The following is a 16,579-nucleotide window of genomic DNA, read 5'->3' as shown; positions in this document are numbered from 1 at the left end:
CCTCCTCTTCTCTGTGTGTCTGTGTCCCTCTGTGTGTCTCTTATAAGGACACTTGTCATTGGACTTAGGGTTCACCTGGATAATCTGCGATGACCTCATCTAAGATCCTTACCTCAATTACACCTGCAAAGACCCTTTTTCCAAATAAGGTAGCACTGACATATTCGAGGGTTTAGAGCATGGACACACCTTTCTGGGAGCCACCACTCAACTCACCAAAACCTCTTTTCATTCCAGGCTGCAGTTCTATCATGCCTCATTGTGTCAACCAAAACCGCCTCTAAGGATATCCAAAAGAGATTCATGTGAGCAGTACCGCTGCCCTGAGAAACAGCTGGGCTAACTAGTTTATCTGTCTATATCTTCTTCTTCTTCCAACAAAAGGTATAAAGCTATTCGAGAACTCTGAGTACATATCACTTACCCTCTCTCACTATTAGCTGATTAGTCTGGACTGTTATTCACAATATCTCCCTCCACTGATTTAATTCCAGATATTTTTGTTGGTGCCAACAGATAGCACAGTCAAAAACAGCAACGTCACTGAGAAAAGCTTTAGTTCTGCCCGGTGAGGTGTTTTATCACTTTTCTTAATCAAATCACTTAAACTAAGACTCATTTTTTGCACCTACAATTTGAGGTAAAAATATTTTCCCTCAAAGGCATGTGTGATGATTAAATGAAGTTATACAGATACATCAGATTTTAATATCTAGAAAACAAATGGAAAAATAAATGGTATTTGAGTGTTAAATTTTGAATATCTCCATATTTAATGAGGAAAATAAGTTCTAAGTAGATTAATTTTTCAAATAATAAATATCTCCATCTAACATATCTTCACAGTTAATATATTTGGGTGCTGCATATAGGTAACGTAACAATATGTGAGTGGAGGCTGATGGGCATGTAGAATATTTCATTTGATATTGATCAAAATTTAAGTAACTTAGTATTACTTTCAAGGGTCTCTCTGAAGGGAAATGAAACTTCCTAATCATCCCAACGACCTTCTGCCTTTTGCAAAAAGAACCTTGTGAGCTTAAAATAGAGAACCAGAGATGTCCCAGATTGATCACAGACTTTTGCCCCTCATCTTAGCCTTAGAGCAAAAAGAGCTTTGACATTGCATTAATGCCAATAACACAGGTTTAAAAAAAAAAAAAAACCCGAAACAAACCAAAAAACCCTTTAAAATAAACATTTATAAACATGTTATTTGGAACCCACCTGGAGACCTCCCTTTGCTAGCCTTGCTGCTGTGTGGGCTGGCTCCCTTCTGCAATTCTGCTAATTAAAACCACAGAAACAAGAATCAAACGCAGGGTAACCTGGATTATTTTCCTTTATAGTCTGCACAGATAAGATCAAGTGAGGTCAAGCAGTCAGCAGGAGTAAGGCAAATTTTGAAACCAGCATTCCATTGTCTGCATTTAATTCCACCTGGGCAGAGAATGGTATTTCACTATGATGATTCTGCTTTTAACATATATAGAAATAGTTCTAATAATTGAATCTAATAATTGACATGTGATGGTGTGTGTATATAGGCAGGTGTGCTTTAACATATTCTTTGCAGAGATGAAAAACTTAAAATTCCATTGACATTTCCCCTCTTACCACGTTTAAGTGATTGTTTAAATATCTCAATCAGCTTATGATTTTATCGGGATCCCATGGCAAAATTTTTGAAAAGCACAAAAAACTCAATTGCTATTATAGTGGGAAGCTAGTTCAAGCTTACATGTCAAATAGTCATTTATATTTTAGCTCAATTGCAATCTTTTTTATTTTTTTTTGTCACAGAAGATGGTTGGAAAACTGAATGTTTTTATTTCCAAAATGCTTAAAGCATGAAAAAATTAAATGTGAATAAGAAAAGTAATAAGTGAGCACCCGAAAGACCTCTCTACTGGTTTAGTTTAAGAACATACAGACATATATGTATGCGTGTAAATTTGCATATATGTGTGAATATTTGCATTCATACATATCATATTCTAAATGCATGTGTATATTTGGTCATATATATATATGAGCATATATATGTATATCATATACAAATCTGGTCACTGAGAATAGTGAAGATGACTGAAAGTCAGGCGAGTGAATCTAGCAGTCAGATTTCTAACTCATTAAAATATATGTTTATAAAAAATAAAAAAAAAAGTCTATTTTCATTTTTTTCTCAAAGTTTAGCTTTCGCCAAGAATTCTGTATAATCTGCACCTACAAGCTGCCATTGCTAAGGATAAGAGATTCATTCTTGTTCTAGTTCTGTAGGACATGGAAAGTATGAGGTTTTTCCATGGTTTTATCATCTTGCTTTAAAATATGGCAGTCACATAATTATGGAAAGAGTAGGCCAGAATCTAAGGATCCTACATCCTGGACCCAGATTCCCACTTACTATCTCATTACAGAAAACTATTTAACTTCATTGGACCCCAGTTTTCTCACATGTATAATGAAAGCATTAAAATAAATTATCTCTATGATGATCTCCATGGTAATAAAAAACACATGAGATTAAATATGAGAACATTTCTTGGCAACGCACAGTTGGAAATACTGAAACCTATGACTTGTATTCAGACATTTAAATTATTCCACTATTTTCTAGGCTTTGGATTAAACTTAGGCCCACGTCATTTATAAATGTATGTATGTTTTAATTCAACAATTTAGCCATGGTATAAGAAATCAGGTGTATTTTATCAGTGTATTTAACACCAAATCATTAAGAGGAACTATTGCTATATGTCATTCCTCCAAGACAGTCTAGACCCTAGTTTCTATGGAATTGATTTACCAAAGAAACGACTCTAGTTTTACAGGGGAGAGGAGGAAGGGGTAGCTATTCCTCTCCTTGGCTCCCTAAGGAGCAGGCATTCTGAATTCAGCTCTGTTCCCACTCATTTTAGAAAATGGAAGAGATGTGGAGGGATGAGTTTTTCCCTGATCCTCACTGGTTACTACTGATTTAACCAGATAGGAAAGGGGGCGTGGGAAAGCCCTTATAAAGCTAATAGGATGAAAACATCATTTCCTGGGTATCCTGCTGAGAACTGTGGTCCTCTGCACCACGTCAGAGGCAGATTATTTCTGATTCTGAATTATTCATTAGACCTTAAAGGCAATTTTTAGTCAGTTGCTGAGTGTTCTCATAGACCTAGCTGCTGCTGGTAGCTCTGTCTTAAAAACACTGACTGCAGCTGTGATTTCAGGCATTAAAGGCCAATCCCAATTCTGAAACCTGGTCATCACAATTTTTAGAGCCCCACCTCCTTGTGATGCTGTCAATCGTAAGTTTCAGGGGCTTTATTTACTCCCTGGAAACCAACTGTTAGCTTGATGATCACACCCCACTGAGAAATTTACTTTACAACTTTCTTAAATCAGCAGGAGAACCCTTCCAGAGCAAACTGTAGGCTTCCCTCAAGAAGTAAACAGATCAAAAGTAAAATAACTCTTTTAGCCATCTAACACCTGTGGGAGCTAACAGTTTCCCATATCCAGCCTGGGTACTGAGTATTAAATCACATTTGGCCTGAGTCCTTCAATTAAGTGTATCATAAGTGATATTCTTATTCAATGACTGGTTTTAATGAGATTTTGATGTTCCAGGAAGTTCAGTTGGAGTCCGTTGCAATCCAATGAGTATTTGGTTGTCTTGAGATGACTTTCGCTGTTTTAAAAACAGGGGGGGGGCACATTTTCCTCTATGATTGCACTGAAATACTGCAATAAGGAAGACGAGGTGGCCGGGAGAGTGGAAGAATGTATGCTAGGATAAAGAGTAGCTGATTGAAGGCTTATTAGTGAAAACTAAAAACCCTGAAATTTGCAAAATATTTGTGACACGTGCACACCCATCAAAACCCTGTTGCCATGACATCCCTACCAAAACCTTGTCTTGGAAATCTTTGGAAAGGTTCCTTTTATCGAAACCATAATGAAGGAATTTTTAACCAATACGTCCTCAGACCACCTCATTTTTTCTAACATTCTTCTGTGTCCAAAGACCGCAAGTTTTGTCTGTGTTCACCACGTGCTGACAGTAAGCTATTTAAAATATTAACTAGGTGCTGGTGGTGGTTCTTATTGGGGAGTTTTGGGGAGTAAAGGTAAATAGATGGGAAGAAAATTGACATCAGCAGTTTCATTTTTTCTGGGTGCTGATTTCCATAATCCTAAATTATTTTCAATGATAGAAAGTTATTTGCCTTGGTTTGTTTACTATCCATTTTCACCTTCCAAGAAGAAAATCTCTTTGGAAAAGAGTCATTTATCATTAGCGAATTGTATTGTTGGTCACCAGCTTCTGGCAATTCTGTTTGTACACAATTTTCATACATGTATCAGCCATTTATTGAAGGGTTAAAACAGATTTAGCTTTCATCCACATGTTAAAGAATAAACAACATACCCCAAGGTCCTTAAAAATTAGAAATTGACAAATTCATTCTTGTTCACTCTTTTTATAGAACTGGAGACCATGTTTCAGTCTAGGACTTGCAGCCAGCAGCTGCATTTTCAGAAATGAAGAATGGAGCATCCCTTTCTTTCCCCATCCTGCTAAATGTTACAAATAACTTCTGACTGGCTCCTAAAATAAAATCAAGATTTTCTTTCCTCCTACTTGGCATGATTAGTTTTGAAGCTCTGTTCCAACTACCCTGACCATATCCTTTGCCATCTTCAATCACTCAAGAATATTACTTCTTAAACTTCTTCCATTTATTTTTTGATGATACTGAATAGTTTCTCCAAGGAAACTATGATGGTGGACCATATAATATAAAGAACTATAAGCTGGCAAACTATAACAATAACTGAATCAACAGAAAAAATATTCCACAATTGTCCATATTCTCTAGTAAATAATAGTTGCTATAGTTGTTTTACATAACGTGTTTTTATATATATTATACATATGCATATATACACACATATAATATATAGTGATATAGTTATAGTGAATAACAATAAGGTTCACAAAAGCTTGGTTTTGTGGAAATTGAAATGATACCTTATTTTTGTATACAAGGCTGTCTGAACAACAACATAGGATTTTAAATCCAGAAAAGCAGAATGGAGTATCGACATTTCCAGCAGCATATTAATAAATAAAACACAATCATGTTACTTTGCTACAATCAGAGAATCATTTCAAAATAAACTAGAAATAATTTGTGATATTTAATGATTATTTGGTAAGAAATACTTTTTATCTTTTTAAAAATAAAAATACAAGAATTTGTTTTTAAAGAACAAAAATAATTTGTTTCAAAGAGATTTTCAGATTTCAAATTCCCTTAAGAAGGGCATATATCCTGGGTGTGGTACAAAAATGATGAATACTGTTATGCTGAAAATAAAAAATAAATTAAAAAAAAAGAAGGGCATATATCCAAATGCATAAAACTGTAAGTTCACTGTATCATTTCAAGAATTGTTTTTCTTTGATAGAAAACGAGAGAATGCATAGATTTTAATAGTTCTTAAGCATCATTAATCATAAAGTATAAAATAACAAAATTTAGAAGCTATATTGTGTCTAACTTACCTAAGCCAGTATCACCAATCTCACCAACTCAGTAATTAACATCATACATTGACTACAATCTTTGCCTATCCTTGGTCTCATGTTCCTTAACTCCATAACTGTAACAACCCCAGTTCCACCCTACTTCAGACACATTAAACCTTTTTCCTCTTGGAGAGAACTGTCTAATTAACTTTCATATACACAGGGCTTATCACAATAGCAGTTATTTGGCATGAGATATTTTGGAAGAATGAAACTTCTCTCAATACACTTTTTCATTCTCTCTTACCTATTCATTCTATCCTTGTCCATCTTGCTGAAGCCCAGAACCCTGTTACTCCCAGTGCTTTCAACTACCTACTCTCTTTTGGCCTCTCTTCTTTTCCTCCTCAGATTGGATTCTAATGCCAATCATTTCAAGTCGTAAGTGTCAGCTCTCACGTCAGACTTTTCTTCTCCTTTGTCTTTTTGCAATATTTATCCTGCAATTCCTGAAATTCTCTATTATCTTCTCTGTCCTAGGGCTGCCAGATTCTTCTGGAAGAAACCATAAAACCAGACTAAATACATTTCGAGCCATGCTGTCTGAGTTAAATCACCACAGCTTCTGAGAAATCCCTTGTATCCTCAAGTTCTCAATCTACCCGCTGAGCATGACGATCAAGGGTAAAGGATTTGGAGCCAGAGAGTCTTCAGTTCAATCCAGTCTGATCTCTCACTAGAGCTTAAAACAAATTACTTTCACTCAAGATTCAGTTTCCTACATTTATTTTTTTTAAAGATTGTATTTATTTATTTGACAGAGAGAGTGAGATCACAAGTAGTCAGAGAGGCAGGCAGAGAGAAAGGGGGAAGCAGCCTCCCTGCCGAGCAGACAGCCGAATGTGGGGCTTGATCCCAGGACCCTGAGATCATGACTGGAGCAGAAGGCAGAGGCTTAACCCACTGAGCCACCCAGGCGCCCCTCAGTTTCCTACATTTAAATGAGAGTATTTACAGCATATACTGCACAGAACCTTTAGAAATACCAAATGAGTTAGTGCATGTAAACTACTGAATAGACATACTGAGTATGGCTCCCAGCAAACAGTAACACTTAAACAAACAGTAGATATTATTTTCTTATAGATTACTATAATTAGGACCAAACAACTGGGGTTTCCTCAACATAAGTTCTTTCTGGCATTTCCACTTCACTTTTTGTATAACCCGATGGCTGTGATTTTCCTTCTTGCACCAACTTCTCTTTTAATCTGGACTCCTCAATTCCGTCTTTTCTAAACTTCCTAGTTCCTTTTAGTTGCACTTCCATCTTCAATCTTTTCCTCTTCATAGTTCTTTCCTCTTCGGGAGATAAACATGATCAATTTTCTCATTTCCTCTTTGTGATGCAACTATTTCAAGTTTCCACACCATCTGTCCCCTGATTTTGCTGCCAAAACTATGGAAAAACATCGCATCTTGAAGCCTCCACTTACTCAAAATTCATTTACTCCTCAAGTTTATCCCTTGTAATCAGGATTCAGTGTGAACCTGTTCTATCGAATGGGTATATGGACTATTATATTGAAATTATTCTCTCTAAACCGCTACTGACCTTCTAATCACCAGTCATGTCCTCCTCCTTAAATCTCTCCTCACATCTCTCCCAGGTTATGTAGTACCATCATCATCCATCTCTTCTTTCCAAATATTCCTTGGTTGTCTCAGGTATTCTCTCTTATCAGTAATCTCTCTTATCAAATCTGTGTTCTGTTTTTAGCCCTTTCTGGCCTCTACCAATTGACTTCATTCATTCTGAAGTTTTTTGACTCTTCTCTCTGTTGAGATAGCTCATGAATCTGAAACTCAATTCCCAGTTGTGCACTGTGCTTTCCCACTTTGATTTACCTGTAACATTTTAAATTAAATCAGGCAAAATCAAACTCATTCTATTGCTTTTCTATTTGTTTTCCTATTTCTGTTAAAGTACCACCATTATCTCCATCCAAATCAAGGCATTATCTTTAATGTCCCACTCTCCAATTGCCCTCACAACTCAATATTTATCAGGTCTACAGATCACCAAATATTTCTCATTTATATACCTTCCTCCACTCATAATTCCATTATGCTAGTTCAGGATTTTATTTTTCCTTTGTGGTTATAATAATCCTTTTGTTGGTTTTCCTGCTTCTAATCTGCTTCCTTACCCATTTATATTTTGATGATCATACCACTAGCCATCTTGAAAATCTTCAGACACTCCTTTAAGTCTAAATTCATTCCTGAAGCTTCAAGCTCTAGTATAGAGGTAAGATACTTACCTTTCCAGTTCTATGTCTCTATACTCCATATACAAAGGCATTGCATCACCATACATCTGCTCACTTTTTTCCACATGCCTGCCATACCTGATTATCTTCACTGCCTTCTCTCAGGTATGTGTCTCCTTCTGAAATTCTATGCATTCTTCAAATGCTGCTCAAATATTAGTTTCCTAAAGTCTTCCTTGATTCTCCCAAATGGTATGACACCTGTTTATTTTGCATGTCCAAAATAATGTAAACCTTTTACAATATTGTTTGCCTGTCTTAACTAGTATTACTCTTAACCAGTTTATTAAAAGTAGAGATATCATTGAACTTATCTTCATATCTCTCATACCATATAAAAGGCTCTGAAGATGTGGTCCATATACACTGGAGTATTATGCCTCCATCAGAAAGGATGAATACCCAACTTTTGTTGCAACATGGACGGGACTGGAAGAGATTTTACTGAGTGAAATAAGTCAAGCAGAGAAAGTCAATTATCATATGGTTTCACTTATTTGTGGAGCATAACAAATAACATGGAGGACATGGGGAGATGGAGAGGAGAAGGGAGTTGAGGGAAATTGGAAGGGGAGGTGAACCATGAGAGACTATGGACTCTGAAAAACAACCTGAGGGTCTTGAAGGGGCGGGGTGTGGGAGGTTGGGGGAAAAAGGTGGTGGATATTAGGGAGGGCACGGATTGCATGGAGCACTGGGTGTGGTGCAAAAACAATGAATACTGTTATGCTGAAAAGAATAAAAAAAAAAGGCTCTGAAGAATAGTAATAAACTTACCTGTTGACAGGGACTTATATATTGCAATATGGTTAAATATAAATAGAAGCAAAAGGACATAGAGAATCCAAAAGTGTCATGAATACTCATTGCATTTCGCCTTATTTAGAAAATATATGTAGCACATCCACTTCTGAAAGAAACTTCTATATTTTCATTAAATCTATAAAATGAATATTTTAGAACAAACTCAAAATAGATCCCATTAACTTTCGAATCCAACCTACTGTAGCTACTCACATCCGTGACCCCTTCTGCCTTTTTCACCACAAATATGCTTCATGTTTCAACCAGAACCTCCAAAATGCAACTCTCTTACCTGTTTTTTGACCCCACTGAACTTCTCAATCCACTGACTCTACAATTTCCTTCTACATGATGAGCCCCTTCTTGGCTTTGCTGCCTTCACTAACTAGCTTTGATGGCATGATTTCCCCACTCCAAATACTTTCTTGCCTTAACAACCAATTTGCTTCTATGGATTCAGGGCCTCCCCTTCCTTTAACTCCAGTTTGTTTTAGCTCAACTATCATTTCCTATGGGAAAAGTTTCCTTTTCAAACATGACATGGACTTGCAGGCTGATGAAGTATTTTCTCTTGTGTTCCAATCTGTGCATGCATTTCATTTGTTTCTTGAGTAAGTATTGAAGTTTATGTCCATGGACTTATCTAGATGTTTGGTACATGGGAATGAACAAACAGACAAACTTCCTGCCATCCTGAAACTTACATTCTAGTAAGGGAAATATTAAACACAGAAGTAAGTTCATGGGGAATATAGTATCAGACTATGATAAGCAACAGGAAAAAAATAAAGCGTAGTAAGGTAATGTCCTATTTGAAATAAGGATTTTAAATTTCTTGTGACAATTCAACTTCTATGATCCAACCTAAGATACTAGGGCCCTAATATGTAGAGAAGTTCTGTCTCAGGATCTAACATGAGAACAAAAGCAGGAAGTTTAATAAATACATATTAAATGTTAAATAAAACATATATAAATTTCTACATTTAAATTATTTATTTACATATTGAACACATACACATGTACTGTTCAATCCATTTTGTATTTATTCAATCTATTTTTATTGAAAATTCCTTTTCTGAAATTAAAAATTATTCTTGAATGAGAATAATTTTCTTTGGGGAGATCGCTATAGATTAAACTCATGAGATGAAAGGTATGCTAATTTGTCAGACTCTTAATTCAATTGCCAAATGTTAACCAGCCACTAACAAATATTGTTTGCTTTGGTAGGAACTTTCTATATTTTCCCCCAAAGATCCCTGCTTGTTATTAATGCCCTTATGTAACCCTATGGGCCCCATCTAGTGACTCCCTCCTAATGAACAGAATATGCAAAAGTGATAAAATTACAATTTCATTGTGAGGTTACAAAGAGACTTTGCTTGCAGTCTTGCTACCCAGCCTCTTGTTTCACCTGTTCTTGTTCTATCAGATCATGAGCCGCCATAAAGCTAGGTCTGCATAGCACGGAGCTAAGGGCAGCCTCAGGCTAATCGCCACGAGGAAATGCACCATCTGTTAAACAACCTGTGAGACTGTCCTGCCAACAACAAATGAACTCAGAAGCAGATCTTCCCCCATTTGAACCTGCAGTTATGATCACAACTCCAGCCTTAATTAGAGCCTTGTGAGAGACTTTGACATAGAGCATCCAGCTGATCTATACCCAGATTCCTGACATAGAGAAACTGTGAGATAATAAATATTTGCTGTTTAAAGCAACTAAGTTTTGGGGTGCTTTGTTACATAGCAATAGATACCTAATATAATTGCCTTTTTCCTTTGTACACTCTAGGGTATCCATATGAATGTTTGTGAAATGAATTAAATAAATGTTCAGGATTTTCTACTCTTACCATCCAAATCTGGTTTTTTTTAAATTAGAAATTCATACTTGCGGATATAAAATAGTTTCCCAAATCACTCAGTATTAAATAGAATCACTTAAACATCAAGAAGTCAGATCAAAACATCATCTAGAATTACATTTACTCTCCTACTACAATTTCAAAACTTCTCATCACTTCACAAGTAGAAGCGCTGTTATATTAAGTGTTTGAAATCAGCCAAAAACCAAGCCTACCCTAGTTATATGACCTGTGGTAAGTAGCTTAAACTTATTTAGCTCTTTCAGTTTCCTAATCTGTCAAAAAGGATTATATTACCCACCATAGAAAGTTTTTTATAAAGGTTAAATTCAGTAACATGTTTGACTGATACTAAGCAAAAATGTAGCTGTCATAATTAGGACCCAAGCAAAACATCCTGGAAAAAAAAGTCCTTTTTGCAAAACTCTGAAACCTAGACTAAAAGTTACAAGTAACAATACACTCTGAAGTGTATGTGAGCCAGTCATATGAATCTGTTAATCCATTATATGACCTAAGAATCTCTAACTTAGGTTAGAATGTAGAGCTGGAATTATCATGAAATATTTTTAAATCATTTGTTTGTTTATGGTCTTTGAAGCTTTGCAAAATGGAAAAAAAAAACACAGATTTCTTTTTGTCTAGCATGCAAAAATACCAAAAGACAGAGAATCGCCATTAATTTTCCCAACTGGAATTGTCCTTCCATCAAGTTCTTTAAGTTCTTCCCTGAAAGATCATTTTGAAATTGTGATGCAATTTGAAAATACCAAGCAACTATATGTAACTTTTCTGTTATTTTTCTCTACGCCCTGGCACCATCCAAAAACATATTACATAGTTAAAAAATATTTTCCCCTTGGAATAGGGTTATTTATTTTGAAATGATAAACCTAAGGGGAAAATCCTACTTGTGAAATAAATAGACTCTTTTCCAAGTAAAGTCACATCAAGGAAGCAATGCAATGTGATTCAATATTAAAACCTCCAACGATAAGGAAATGAGATTTTCTACCCAATCTTATCTCCTACATCATAGTTGCTCAAAATATTAATATTTTAAAATCATCCTCTATAAAACAAAAAATGGAATGACCTCTCTAAAATATTTTTTAGTAAGCTATGGATATTTCCAATATGGATAAACATTAGGGGAGGATGACTCATTTTCTTCGAAAATCCCTTCTATCCCAAAACTAACAAATAAATAAGTGCCTATATGGTGAATGCTGTGAAGTGTGTAAGCCTGACGATTTGCAGACCTGTACCCCTGGGGCTAACAATACATAATATGTTAATTAAAAATTTAAAAATTAAATAAAAAATTAAAATAAAAAAATAAATAAGTGCCTAAAAGAGATATTAAAAGAAAGCCATATATAAATATAATATACATATTGCTTTCAAACACAGCTTTTCAAGCTGAGTAGATACTTAATAGAAATGTACTAGCTGTTAATATGATTTATCTCAAAAGATATTTCAGAAAGTCACCTTAGAGAGGTTTTTTTCCTTTTATGATCTTACAAACTATATTCCTAATTGTAATCTTAAAAGTTGTACTTACTTTAAAAATAATGATTTTCCTGTTTCTATCAGATAAATTACTTAGATTTGGTTAATCTATTATTGGCTGTACTAATTATAGAACTGATTAATTACATATAGGTCAATTTTATGTTTAATGTAGAATAATTTACTTTCCTAAAGGTTGATAAATTTCTAACTCTAATTTTATACTAAACTCTTAGTGTAGCATTTCCTAGTGTGTAATTCACTACCCACAAAGACTCCTGCAAATATAAGTGTATTTTTTTTAGAATACAAACTTTAGTTTCATACCTTTTCCACTGGTTTTCATTTTCTTATTCACTTGAGGACTACCCAAGTTACTTGTTAAAAGTTGTGAACTTACAAATTCATACATTGTTACCATTTTTTTTTCAATATTCTTGTTACCAGATTATTTTTCTACAGGTAATTGAAACACATCACACACACACACACACACACACACACACACACACACCCCTGCAATGAAAAAAGTTGGAGGAATTATCTAGGACAAGTTTTCCATATGGAGGTCTATGAACTTCTTGAGTCCATGAATATATTCTGAAAGATTCTAAATACAGGTTTCAAATTTTGGGTTCTTTCTTTCAAATATAAGCTAAAAAGGAGTTAAATCCAATCGTGTTCTGGATTATTTGTGGGCATCTTTTATCCTGGTTTTGCACTACAAGTTTATTTTTTGCATTTACCTTTCTTTTTGCTTTTTACTGCATTTGCTCTTAGGGAGGGTCAAATGAGATCAAGGAATGATATAAAACAAAAATTTTTCAGTTCAAATAGAAAACAGTGACCAGAAAATGGAGCTACATATGTACAGAGGGGATAAGCATGCAAAAAAAAAAAAAAAAAAAAAAAAAAAGAGAGAGAGAGAGAGGCAGAGAGAGAGAGAAAGAGAGAGACATGGAGAACCGCAATTAGTACCATGTGCAAACTGTGAGTGAACAAACTGCTGCCACTCTTTCTAGAATTTACCAACATAATTATAGCAGTTTTTTAGTAGTAAGAGTCCCAGTAAGTGGGCATAAAAACTACAATGACCAGGACACTGATTCCAGGATGACACAAATGTCATAAAATTAAAAGATAAAGTCAATACCAAATGAGAATTTTTAAATGCTAATATATCTTTATATTATTAAACCCAGCCTGGTCATATTAAATTCAAGAAAGTAGTTGTGTATGCCACATTAATGTTATTAATTTAAACTTTATTATTGTAGTTTTAAAGTCTTACTTGCAATTGTTTCACTTTTTAGTTATTTAAGAATAAAATGAATAATAAATTTATCCCTAATCTTTATACACACAGATTGCATATGTGTTTATAAATACGTTATTTTACAAAAGCCAGTCTAAGCAAACAATGTTACCCACCATTTTACTGTTGTTATTATTATTATTACCATTATCATCATCATCATCACCATCATCTACCCTTTAGATGGATCCATTTGAAGATTCTAAACAGAGAAACCTTATTCTGTGCTTTAATAAAAGCCTCACAAACACAAAGCAAAATAAATGATATACATTCACCACAAAGAAGCATACAACATATTGGAAATTTCTCAGTTCATACTTCCACAAATGTAAAAATTATGAAATTAATCTGATATTCTCTTCCATTTCCATTTCAAAAGGTAATCATGGCCAAGTAAATTAATTTAATGATATAATAGTGAAACCACACAATTTGTAAAGCACTGTTCCCGGAACCATGCCAAACCATTCAACATCCTCTCAGAAGGTATCAGTGTGGACCAAAGGTCCAGAATTAGGCCCAAGAGGAGGGGACAGAGTTTTCAATGGAAGAAAAAATAAATCATTAAAAGTTCTCATTATTCTATAACATTAGTATAAAACTCCTGGAAAATGAACAAAGCATGGAATTTAGACCTACTTTAATTTAAGCACACACACACTAAATCTCCTTGAGGCTTACCAAGACAGAATAACACATGAGTCTAAGGTCAAAATCATGGACTTAATAAAAAGCAATTTGGTCAGCGTGTACTGATATGCATAATTTATCTCTAGCGACTGAACTGGAGGCTTAGGGTTGTAGGGAATCCACTAGAAACAAGACAACAGAATGCAAACGAATAAGCCAATAGAGGAATTGAGTCCAGGACCATGGTAAAATTGATGAAGAAGAAATCAATCTCATTAATTGAGGCTGGAAAAAAGTTCAGTAGCATGAGCAAGGACATAAAGATTCCTACAAAAGGGTTTACAGAGAAACATGTTAAAACCCTGAATCCATTCATCTTACTTAGTCACTCCACCCCTAGCTGACCTGAAAGTAAGCAGAGTGTTTATATCTATTGGTATTTGTATTTATTCTTTTTGTGAAAGGTAAACAGCTCAATACTGGGGTCATGACTTCTATATCCCGAGAGTTCTGAATAAAATAAATCTTTCAGGTGCTTATCGTAAGTGTATTTCCAGCTCCACTTAGTGAAAACAATTCCAAGTAGACTAATGGCAAGCTCAAACAAGGTAACTAACTGTCATTTTAATGCATGTGATTTGTGTTAAAGATGCTTAAAGAACAAATAGTTTAAGTTGTTGAGATACAGTTACAATTTGTATTATTGTTACAGTCACTGGGCTGAGAAACATACTTAAAATGAATTGTAAAAGGAGAATTTAAATGTGACACAGAGGCAAATATTAAAATAGTAATTCTTATGCTATAAACTCTATTTCTTTTTTAAAATAGAAAATATTAAGTGACACATTCTGAGAAAGTGCAATTCTCCTCTGAGTTTACACAGCATAAAATGAATAGAAGTCAATCCACCTAAAAAATTATTCTAAGGGTTTAAATTATCTAGACTAAATCTCAACACTGATTTAATAAACCAAATAATTTATATACATTCCATTTTTTAAGTCTCAGTGTATATATATTGTTAATATCTCAAAAGAGATTGTTCTACAAAATATCATATTACAATAATCACATTCCTTCTGACATCTCACTAGTCTGCCACTTAATTTATATTTCTGGGTCTCTGGAATATCTTCTATTAACTGACTCTGGAAACCAAATTTAAACCAATTGAGGCACAAGAGAAGTTAGCTTTGTTGACTGTGTTCACCCTTGTCAGCTTGACAGCTTTCTTACCCACCATAAATTGGCTCCTACAGATCTCTAAAGATCTTTTTACCTACAAGAGAGATCAAGCATTTAGGGATTAAGGCTGATTAGTAGAATGAATGAATGAAAGAATGAACAAATGAACTTCCTCTTTCCTGGCTGGAACTATGGAGGGTGCAGAAGAGAAGAAAAAGAAGGTTCCTGCTATGTCGGAAACCCTTAAAAAGAAGCAAAGGAATCTCACAGAGTTAAAGATCAAGCGTCTGAGGACGGAGTTTGCTCAAAAGACACTTCAAAAGGCAAGGAGGAAGCTTATGCATGAAAATGCTAAGCGTTACCACAAGGAATATAGGCAGATGTACAGAACTAAGATTCAAATGGCGGAGATGGCAAGAAAAGCTGGCAACTTCTGTGTTCCTGCGGAACCCAAGTTGGCGTTTGTCACCAGGATCAAAGGTATCAGTGGTGTTAGCCCAAAAGTTCAAATGGTTTTGCAGCTTCTTCACCTTCACCAGATCCTCAATGGCACCTTTGTCAAGCTCAACAAGGCTTCAGTTAACATGCTAAGGATTGTGCAACCATACACAGCATGGGGTTACCCAAACCTGAAGCCAGTGAATGAACTGATCTGCAAGAGTGGTTAAAGCAAAATCAACAAGAAGCGAATTGCCCTGAGAGATAATGTAGTGATTGCCTGATCTCTTGGCAAATATGGCATCATCTTCATGGAAGATCTGATTCATAAGATCTATACTGTTAGAAAACGTTTCAGGGGCACCTGGGTGGCTCAGTGGATTAAGCCTCTGCCTTTGGCTCAGGTCATGATCTCAGGTCCTGAGATTGAGTCTTGCATTGGGCTCTCTGCTCAGTGGGGAGCCTACCTACCCCTCTCTCTCTGCCTGCCTCTCTGCCTACTTGTGAACTCTGTCTGTCAAATAAATAAATAAAATCTTAAAAAAAAAAAAGAAAGAAAGAAAATGGTTTAAATAAGCAAACAACTTTTTATGGCCCTTCAAATTATCTTCCCCATGAGGGGGAATGATGAAAAAGACCACTCATTTTGTAGAAGGTGGAGATGCCAGCAACAGGGAAGGCAAGACCATCAGGCTTATTAGAAGGATGAACTAAGGTATTTACCATAATCATTGTTGTAATCTGGCCAGTTAATAAATGACTACTCTCAAATGACGGGGAAAAAAAGAATGACGGAATGAACAAGCTACCATACAATCTACTTGGAAATACTCAAATCTTGTTTCTCTATTATTTTTCATCAGATATATTAAGGATAAAAATAATAGCAGAGGGGAGGGAGTCAAGATGGCGGAGAAGTAGCAAGCTGAGACTGCTTCAGCTAGCCGGA

At 35.2% G+C, this 16,579-nt stretch overlaps 1 protein-coding gene and 1 pseudogene across 1 annotated transcript in view; both read left to right on the top strand.

Annotated features, from left to right (window-relative positions):
• Window positions 1–16,579, top strand: part of OLFM3 (olfactomedin 3) — a 202,957-nt gene that overhangs the window by 87,929 nt on the left and 98,449 nt on the right. The window lies entirely within an intron of this gene.
• LOC132002260 (large ribosomal subunit protein uL30-like) lies at window positions 15,384–16,344 on the top strand (annotated as a pseudogene).

The sequence above is a fragment of the Mustela nigripes genome, chromosome 14 (genome assembly GCF_022355385.1).
Source record: "Mustela nigripes isolate SB6536 chromosome 14, MUSNIG.SB6536, whole genome shotgun sequence".
NCBI classification, from domain to species: domain Eukaryota; kingdom Metazoa; phylum Chordata; class Mammalia; order Carnivora; family Mustelidae; genus Mustela; species Mustela nigripes.
Note: the sequence above shows the minus strand (reverse complement) of the source record. Positions and strands in the feature narration are given on the sequence as shown.